Source organism: Bidens hawaiensis, unplaced genomic scaffold (genome assembly GCF_021521415.1).
Source record: "Bidens hawaiensis isolate Kalapana, Puna unplaced genomic scaffold, B.hawaiensis_p1.1 tig00001179_1, whole genome shotgun sequence".
Lineage (NCBI taxonomy): Eukaryota > Viridiplantae > Streptophyta > Magnoliopsida > Asterales > Asteraceae > Bidens > Bidens hawaiensis.
In genome coordinates this window covers 3675311-3685972 of record NW_027491068.1, presented here as the reverse complement: position 1 = coordinate 3685972, position 10662 = coordinate 3675311, and the positions used below count along the sequence as shown (strand labels likewise).

Genomic DNA, 10662 nt, shown 5'->3' with positions numbered 1-10662 from the left:
TGCGTTTTTTGTTATGAGACTTTTTTGGTTCTGAAGCTAGTCATGATTCCTTACCAACCCGTTTTTCTTATTTGACATTTTGAAGGCTCTTAGATAACCGAAGCTTTATATTTATTTATGATCAATATGTGACAAATCGATGTTGAATGTGATAAAACTATCAAAGTACAATGGGCACACCCCGAATTCTTTCTTCACCCTTGTCAGAAATTCCACTCATTACTTTCTTTGATATTCTTTATGAATAGAATAACCACCACACCCTGGGATGTTTTTCCTTGTTACCACGGAGACGACGATGAGGTGTTCCAGACTAGAGGTGCACAAAAAAACGGTTCCAGAACCTAACTGGTGGAACCGAATCGGAACCGGTTCCAGTTCCTACCCGGTTGGCCCAATACCCGGTTTGGGTATTTTTGTACCCGAAAATCGTACCCGGTTCTCCTATTTGTATGTCCCCATCGGTTCCAACCCGGTTCCTACCCGGTTCTTAATTGTAACCGGTTCAGTTCCTACCCAAAAAAACCGGTTCCGGCGGGTTTTTTTTGATTGGTCAAACATTGGTCAAATTAGCCGTTGGAACCGGTTCCAACGGTAATATAGCCGTTGGAACCGGTTTTTGAGACACAAAATAGCCGTTAGAACCGGTTCCATGGTTCCAACGGTAATATAGCCGTTGGAACCGGTTTTTGAGAGAGAATAGAGCCGTTGTAACCGGTTCCAACGGTAATATAGCCGTTGGAACCGGTTTTTGATGCCCGAAACCTATATATAACTTGTTTTCCACCACTTGTTTCACCACCAAACTCAAAAACAAACTAAAATACTACTCCTTTAGCAAACCCGTTCCGTTACCCGACTATCCAACTAAATATTATTATGGCACCCATCAAAAAAACTAACAAGAAGGCTAAGAAGAGTGTTTTTGTTGCCCCCGTTCCTGTTACGGAGGACCCAAGGGTTGTTACGGTAATCAACCATAACCGCAATGAAGACATATGGAAGAATTGGGATTTGATTGTGGATGACGAAGGTTATCAAAAGGCTCGTTGCAAACTATGTGGTTCACTATTAAAGCACGATTCCAACTCTACTTTGAGAAAGCACATCGAGAAGCCATATTGCAAGGCGTTGAAAGGGATTGGCGCGACCGATCAAATTCACTTGGGTAAAGATGGTACACTATTTCGTTACAACACGACTCAAGTTCAAGATAGAATGGCAAAGTTCGTTATTCAACGAGGTTTGCCGTTTAACCACTTTGATGACCCGGATTTGACGTCGTTGATTCGCGAAACTCTACAACCGCGATACACACATGTAAGTCGTACTACCTTAAGACGTCATTGTATCAGGTTGTGGGAGTGTGCTAAAAAAGAGTTAATCGAGTCTTTTCATTCTTTAGAAGCCATGGTTAGTTTAACTAACGATGTTTGGTCGGCACCACACAGGTTGCCCGAATCATACATATTTGTCACCGCTCATTGGGTTGATCCGGTGACATGGCAACTGATGAAACGAACCATAGCTTTTGAAAACTTCCCGTACCCACATACCGCTGAAAAATTGTTTGACTTGCTTGATGAAGTTATAACGACTTACAATTTGAGAAATAAAATATTTTCGATTTCGTTTGACAACGCATCAAACAATACTAAGGCGGCCGAAAAAATTATCATTAAATATTCACCACCTTGTTTTGGGGATTTTTTTCATGTTCGATGTGTTGCACATATCATCAACTTGGTTGTTCAAAAAGGTCTTGACAATGAAAACATTTGTGACGATTTAAAATTCTTTAGACTTATGTTACAAGATGTCTTCAAAAGTGGTAAAAGAAGACATCTTGAATATAAGAACTATTGCAAGTCGGTTGAAAGAAAGTATTTGGGGCCGAATTGGGACGTTCCAACCCGTTGGAACTCAACTTGTCATATGTTAAAGTGTGCTTTTGCCCAACGCCAAACTTTACAAGCTTTTCATAACAATCTTGTTGAAGAACGCGAGGCCGATATGTTTCCGGAAAGTGTTTGGGTCCAAGTCGGTTATTTGTTGGAGTATCTTGACGTGTTCAAAAAGTCAATAACAAAATTATCGGGAGTCTATTACCCTACTAGTTGTTGGGTTTTGCAAGAATTGTACTATATGTCTTGTGTTTTTAAAAGCTTTGCGGAGAAGAACAAACTCTTCAAGAATATTGTTGCGGTGATGAAGGAAAAGTTCATAAAATATTTTGAAAACATACCGCCGGTCTTTACTTGTGCCGCCGCATTAAACCCCTATTGGAATGTTAATGGGGTTGAGACAACGATTGAGGAAATATTCGACAACTTAGGTATGCACGAGATCGACCCGAAGTTGTCGACGGAAGCGAAGGAAAAGTTCAACAAAAACCTTCAAGACCTTTATGACCATTATTTTCAAATGTATGGTCCAAGCACGAGATCGTCTTTTGTGAAAAAAACAACAACTAGTAGGCCGTGCAATGACCCACTTATAAACTTGATGAATGAGATTCGTGAATCGGCATCTAAGAGGCAAAGAGGAAACACACCAACTAGCGAACTTGGTCGATATAGTGAAGCAAACTATGTTGAGGGCGTAACGGTCGACGAAATTCGCAATATTGATTTGTTGGCTTGGTGGAAAGGTAAACAAAACGAATTTCCCATTCTATCCGCCATGGCTCGTGATTTGCTTGCCGTACAAGCCTCAACGGTTGCTTCCGAATCGGTTTTTTCTCTTAGTGGGAGGGTGTTATCTATGCGAAGAACAAAATTAACTTCCGAGTCTCTAGAGGTTTGCATTTGCCTAAAGGACCATTTGGATGCGGTGGATGGTGTACAACACAAGGCGAACTTTGAAGACGAAATACCAATAGAGCGTCACATTCATGATGAGGAGGCGGAGGACGGGGTTTCTTCCAATAACGAAGACGAGGGTGAAGACGAGAATGAAGACGAAGAAGAGTTGTAATTTGTGTTTTTTATTTGTTTTAGTAAAATTATTTGTAACTTGTTCAACTAATATTTAGTTTTGATTTGTTTAATTATAATTACTTTTGTTACTCATGATTAATTTTTTGTACTTTTTTAATAACGACGAACATTTTATTTATTTAAACAATAACTATTACAAACATTATTAAAACATAAACGATACTAAACATAACAACTAAAACTTAAAAAACAAAGTCCGTCGTTTTAATTCGGGAATACTTATTTTTGGGTTGTAGAGCCAGACGATTCTCCCACTTCCGCTTTTTTAGCATCCAAACTTCTTTTCTCTCGACAATACTTATTCGTATGTTTTCGTAATGTCGAGTTGGACGCTGCTTTAAGAAACTTCGAGCAATATTTGCAACGTGCCATCTCATGTGAGTCGGTCATTAGACACAAATCGTAATGAACCCAAACATCGGGGCATCTTGTTGTTTCGATCACCATAACAACGTCGTCATTAGTTGTCATTTGTTGTCGGTTTAAGCTTAATTGTGTTTAGGAGTGTGTTTTATAGTTTTGGAAGTGGTTTAACAAGTACACACTCATACATTGGTATTTATAGAATGAAAAATGGCTAAATATAGTAATAAAACCGGTTCCAACGGTCAAAAACGGCTATATAGCCGTTGGAACCGGTTTCTAACGGCTATATTGTTTGAATTTCAAAAAAAACCGGTGGAACCGGTTTTTACGTAATAACCGGTCCGGTTCCAACCCTACCCGGTTCCTAAAAGTTTGCATTTCTGGGCATCGGTTCGGGTCGGGAACCGAACCAGTTCTTGACTGGAACCGGTTTCATTTTCTACCCGGTGTGAAAAAAACCGGTTCCGAACTGGTTCGGGTTTTCAAGGTGAACCCGATTTGTGCACCTCTATTCCAGACTGTATTACTGTCACACTGCCTCCATCCCGCAAGCCATCAATCCGTCGTTATTGCAGGATTCTTTGGAGTTGGATTTGAAATAAAATGTATGACACTAAAATAAAAGCCAAATAAAAATATTTTTTGATTTTGTATCCCAATCATAAACTTACAAGCCATATTTATAAGACTTGTAAATATACAAGAGCAGATTACCCTTTTTATCTATTTTTCACTCGATGAAAACTCAAAAGATTGTCTTCCAAGAATTTTGTTTTTAAATACCTTTGTTGTTGAAAACATCGCCTTACTAACACACCTGCAAACATCCTTGTAATTACGTTTACAGCTTTCTTCTTTTGTCCACTGTTGGGGATGAAATTGTGATGTTTCAAGAATCAAGATGTCTTTGATGGAGAAAACAAAAACAGACAGGATTTTACATTACAATATTACGAGGGCAGAAAACATTGGACTGGTTAGGAAATATGACTCAATGAGGTATTTTTGAAAAGATTGAAGGTGACTAGTATATCATGGGCTTATGAAGAGGAGACACGACGGCACCAGCTAGAGCCATGAAAACTGGAGGAGTTCAGGTATGCTGAAACTGACTTGGGAGGAGAGGATTAGAGAAGATTTGCTAGACTTAAATCTCACGATTTTGATCTGAATTCGCCAGCATGAGTCTCGCCAAACCCAGATACTGCTTAAATGAGTTATAACATCTCATTAATTTGTGAAATCCTTTAATCATCAGATAATAATTTTCGCGGGTAATAAGTCTCACCAAACTCATATAATTACAATAAAATATGGAGGATTGATCATCGACCTAATTTTATGGTAATGTAATTATTAATAAAGTCTAGATCGTGCGTAATTTCATTTTTTGAACCAAAACAGTTTGTAAATATATCATCTAGAAACATTCAGATAAGATTCAAATTCTACAAAGTTGACCCTTGTGGCTTGCGCTGCCTAATCCTATGCGTGATGCATTGTATAATTGTATTTGTATGTTTAGTTGAATTTTATTAGAGATTATTATAGTATAATTAAATTATTTATTTTTAATTATTACAAACTTTTATAAAATTTTAAAAATAGTAGGTATGTTTATGGCTTTCAAATATACTTCTTAGAACTGTATCTAATAAACCTAGTCAATCTGATTAATTAGAAACTTCATTTACGTGTTATGTTATGTTATATTAATTAGCTGATTGCTTGCACTCACATATTTTACTGTAGCAAAAAAGCACGTACCAGCTTCTAAACAAGTTGTACTACCTTTGACGTCTGCGTTGCATATAAGGTTTTAACTCATGCGCACATGAATGTGGTGCCACGTGCAACCTTCCTTTTCCTCCTCCACGAATTGAATTCGTGGTTTAGTCTTAAATTAATTCCCTTTGGCCAAATCGATTACATCCTACCCTAATGCGTCACCACTGTTCTCTCAACCATTTGACCATTAGTAGTAAAATCTTTCATATCAACGATATCAAACTGCACTTCGTGTCACCCCTAAAGAGAGGTAATAATGATCAACTCGTTGTTTCTTAAAGATAAAGATAGAGAAAGGGAAGGAGATGCTCTAATGAAAATGTTTTAGTAGATTAAATAAGTGCTAATTATAATGAAAAAATTAATTTTGAAAAAACTAATGAATATTGTGATGACCAAAACATGAAATTTAATCGGTTAATTGTTCATTTGTTGTACTGTTTAATGGGTTCTGTTGTAATTTCATGGAACATGTGGTTTTAATTCCAGGTTAACCGTGATTTCGCAACATTCTTGGGATATCAGCAAAAGAAAGTGATAAAGCATTCAATAGCTAGCCAAACCCTACCATTGATAATTATATTTGAATCGTTTTGTTTGTATCAGAGCGTCGTAATTCGTCTATGAATCAGACGATAGAAAGCCTGAAACACTTTTCAATGTGACGAAGGGGGTATAGCTTATTGGTGGTGGCAACAATTAAAAAAATATATAAATGCATGCATCAAGCTACTTGTTTTAATGATAACAAAACATAATTGGCGGTGGCTAATGAGGTTGGTTGAATGGCTCTTTTGTCGACCTCTTGATTATATCTATTATACTTGTTAGTTTTATTTTACTATAAACTTTTACTATCATTATTAATTACATGTTACGTACAAGAACATATATTTGTAGTTTTATAATTAAGTGTTTATAGTTTTGTAAACATAATTTATTAAATCTACGTTAAGAAGTAAGACGTCATGAAATAGGATACGATAAATATTTTTGGATTAAATTAAAAAACATATGTTTCAATCACCATAATTCTGAAATAATATTTCTAGAATTACAAGTGTTATAAATCAAATTGATCATTGAACTTTGGAATAATATGCATCTATGTTTTAGTATGACATTTTTGAAGATCAAACATAAACTATGACTTCTGATTGTCTATAAATAACATGCATGTAACTTGTCAACCTCAAACCATATTACAAAAACGGCAACCATATCTTCTTTCAACAGGCAAATTTCGGTTTTAACTCTTCTTCTTGTCTTCCTATCTTCCCAATCTTCTGCCACTTTCAGTTCCAACACAGATCGCTTCATTCAATGTCTAAGCAACCGGTCGAACCCTTCATTTCCGATAAACGGACTGATCTACACTCCCGAAAACTCAACATTTTCATCCGTGTTGCAAACTTACATCAGAAACCTTCGGTTCAATGAATCCACAACATGACCAAAACCCATTTTAATCATCACGGCCGAACATGTTTCCCACATTCAGGCAGCTATCACGTGCGGCAAAGAAAGCCGGTTGCTAATGAAAACTCGAAGTGGTGGCCATGATTTAGAAGGTCGTTCCTATGTTACAAACACGAACGAACCTCTCTTCATTTTCGACATGTTCAATTTTCGGTCGATAGACGTGGATATCGAACAAGAAACCGCATGGGTCCAAGCTGGTGCGACTCTTGGTGAAGTCTACTATCGAATCGCTGAGAAAAGTAACACTCATGGTTTTCCCGCGGGGATTTGCCCGACGGTTGGTGTTGGTGGACATATTAGTGGTGGTGGGTATGGTACCATGATGAGAAAATATGGCTTGTCTGTTGATAATGTTGTTGATGCGCAAATAATTGATGTGAATGGCAAGCTTTTGAATCGAAAGAGTATGGGTGAAGATTTGTTTTGGGCCATCACTGGTGGTGGTGGTGGTGTTAGCTTTGGGGTGGTTCTAGCCTACAAGCTCAAACTAGTTCGTGTTCCTGAAGTCGTAACAGTCTTTAGGATCAAAAAAACATCCGAACAAAGCCTCAGCACCATCGCCCAATGGTGGACACAAGTTGCTAATAAGCTAGATAACAATGTTTACCTTCGAATGACTTTGGATGTCACAAACAATACAAACGGTGAAAAGATAGTTCGAGGTACGTTTCCGACGTTGTACCTAGGAAACTCGGTGAATCTTGTTACTCTCGTGAACAATGATTTCCCCGAACTAGGGTTACAAAGGTCGGATTGTATTGAAATGAGTTGGATCGAGTCTGTGGTTTATTACACGGACATCCCTCTCGGTACTCCTACCACAGTGCTTTTAAGACGCACATCTCGAACTAGTCTCGGCCCATTCAAGAACAAATCCGATTACTTGAAAAAACCTATTTCTAAACAAGGTTTTGAGTCATATTTGAAAGGATGAAAGAACTCGAAAACCTAATGGTGGATTTCAACCCGTATGGTGGAAGAATGAGTGAGATATCCGAATTCACAAAGCCTTTCCCACATCGATCGGGTAACATAGCTAAGCTTCAATACCTGGTAATCTGGGAAGAACTTGGAACTGAAGTGCAAAATAGATACTTAAATTATTCAAGAATGATGTATGATTATATGACTCAATTTGTGTCTAAGAGCCCAAGAGAAGCGTTTTTGAATTATAGGGATTTGGATATTGGTGTCAACAACCATGGTAAAAATGCTTCTAGTGAAGGTATGGTTTATGGGGGCAAATATTTTAAAGAGACAAATTACAAGAGACTTACAAGAGTGAAGGCTAAAGTTGATCCTCATAATTTCTTTAGAAATGAACAAAGTATTCCAACTTCTTAAGTGGCCTTTCATGGCGTCAAAGTTAAAATTAAGATAACAATGATATAATTTTGACTAGTATATTATATACATTCAAAATTATATGATAATCTTACTTTTAATTTTCACTTCTGAAAGACATATATATATATATATATAAACTATATATATATATATATATATATATATATATATATATATATATATATATATATAAACTTATATATATATACATATATATATATATATATATATATATATGGATTTTGATTATTCAAGCACCGTTAATAAGTTTATTTACTTAATTTGGTTACAATAAAACTTTATAAGCTTTTGTATTTGTATTAAAACATGTATGCATTTTTAATTTGTGCTATATTAATTGAATATAAAATGATAATATTTGTGTTTATATTGAGTTTTTGGTATCCATCAAACTTTGGAGTTTATAAATTTGAGTGCAGTTTAATTCGTATCCAACCAAAGATGTTTCTCAATTGTTATTTGTGGGTCTTTGGATGCAAAGCATTTGTGCATATTCCTATAGATAAAAGATCAGAGCTTGATGTGATCAAGACAATGTATATTCCTTGGTTATGGGCAAGATGAGTTTGGACACAGGCGATATGATCTGCTTTTAAAGAAGCTTGTAAGAAGTCGTGATGTTGTGTTTGTGGAAAACGAGAGTTTGAAAGATATTGAGAAGACACATGTAGTTCCTCAGTATACTAATGATCTCATTGATTTGGATCCTATTCCAACTCGATGGTATTCAAAATGACGAACAACATGGTATCGATAATGTTGATAATCAAGAGCAGGTAGAGTTGGGTAGGGATATTCACCCCAAGTTACCATTAGATATGCCTACATTTGTCCCACTCAGGCGGTCTAGGAGAGATCGTCAACCTTCTTCTCTTAATTTGGCTGGTGAGTACGTCTTACTCACTGATGGGGGAGAGCCCGAGTATTAAAAAGAGACCATGGAAGATAAGCATAAAAGAGATTAGGTTGAATCCATGCAGAATGAGATGGATTCCTTGTATGAGAACAATACCTTTGAGTAGGTGAAGTTGCCTAAGGGAAAAAGAGATTTGAAGAACAAGTGGGTCTACAAAGTAAAGACTGAAGAGCATACCTCACGACCTAGGTACAAGGAAAGATTGGTGGTTAAAGGAATCTAACAAAGAAATGGTATTGATTTTGATGAGATTTTCTCTCCGGTCGTGAAGATGAGTTCTATCAGGGTGATTCTTGGGTTAGCTGCTAGTCTTGACCTTGAAGTTGAGCAAATGGATGTCAAGACAACATTCCTTCATGGTGATCTGGATAAAGAAATCTATATGGAGCAACCTGAATATTTCAAGTTAAGGGTAAAGAAGATTATGTTTGCAAACTTTAGAAAAGTCTTTACGGGTTGAATCAAGCACCGAGACAGTGGTACAAGAAATTGAGTCAGTTATGGGGAAGCAAGGCTACCGAAAGACTGCGTCTGATCACTGTGTTTTCTTTAAGAGGTTTGGTGATGATGATTTCATCATTTTATTGTTTTATGTTTATGATATGTTTATTGTTGGAAAGAATGCAGAAAGAATTGTCCAGCTGAAGAAAGAGTTAAGCAAGTTGTTTTTTATGAAAGACTTGGGGCCAGCTAAGAATATTCTTGGCATTCGGATGACTAGAGATAGAGCTTCAAAGAAGTTACACATGTCACAAGAGCAATACATTGAAAAGGTGCTTAGCAGATTCAAGATGTCTAAAATTAATGTGGTTAGTACACCTCTTACTCCCAACTTTAAGTTAACTGAAAAAAATTTCCCTACTTCTGAGAAAAAGATTGAAGAGATGGATGTTTGACGTGTGTGAATATATATATATATATATATATATATATATATATATATATATATATATATTCAAGTAAAAGTTCCACACAAATCGGGTTTTAAAATAGGTTTTCACTTACAACTAAACCGCACACGAAAGGCAAGTGTACCTATCGTTTGCAATCAAGTGTCGGTAAGAACCATCAATCCATGGACATGACAACTTTCTAGTACTAAATCTTTGTAAATGACCAACCGAACAAGTAAATATTAAGTTGAATTTTAATTAATTAGACTAGAATTCAATGAAAATAAGCAAGTAAAAACACAAGAACACAATCAATCCAACAAACTACCTAGACATGAATCCACTCTACTAATATGATATAATAGCAATGATATTGTAAAACATCATGAATCCAAACGTAAATACAATATTACAATTAAGCAACCTAATACTAGCAAATAATCATCATGAAGTGTTTTCAATCAAGATAGCAAAAGTAATTAGCCCATAAGGCTTAATACAACTACATTAAAACTAGAAATAAGCTTACAAAACATTTTCAAGAACAAGGAAATGCAAACTACGATCAAACAAAGATTGAAGATTGGAAAGAAGGATCTTGAGGATGGTGGAAGCCTAACAAGATGCTTGCAAAATAATTGAAGTCATCAATAATTTTAGAGAGTTAGAAAAAGTGGGTTAAAGTCTTCTGGCCTCCCCCTGTTATGTGAATGCCTCCTTTTTATTCTAAAAAGTGAGACATGGTCATGTTCAAGCAAAATGTATATCTAAGCCTTTGATTGGTTCTTTGGTATCCAAGAAAACTATTCCCTTGTTGATTGAAGTTACTAGGCATGGTAATACAACTGGA

At 36.2% G+C, this 10662-nt stretch overlaps 1 pseudogene; it reads left to right on the top strand.

The window, feature by feature from the left end:
* Window positions 1–4859: 4859 nt before the first annotated feature.
* Window positions 4860–7979, top strand: LOC143562232 (berberine bridge enzyme-like 8 pseudogene; annotated as a pseudogene).
* Window positions 7980–10662: the final 2683 nt, after the last annotated feature.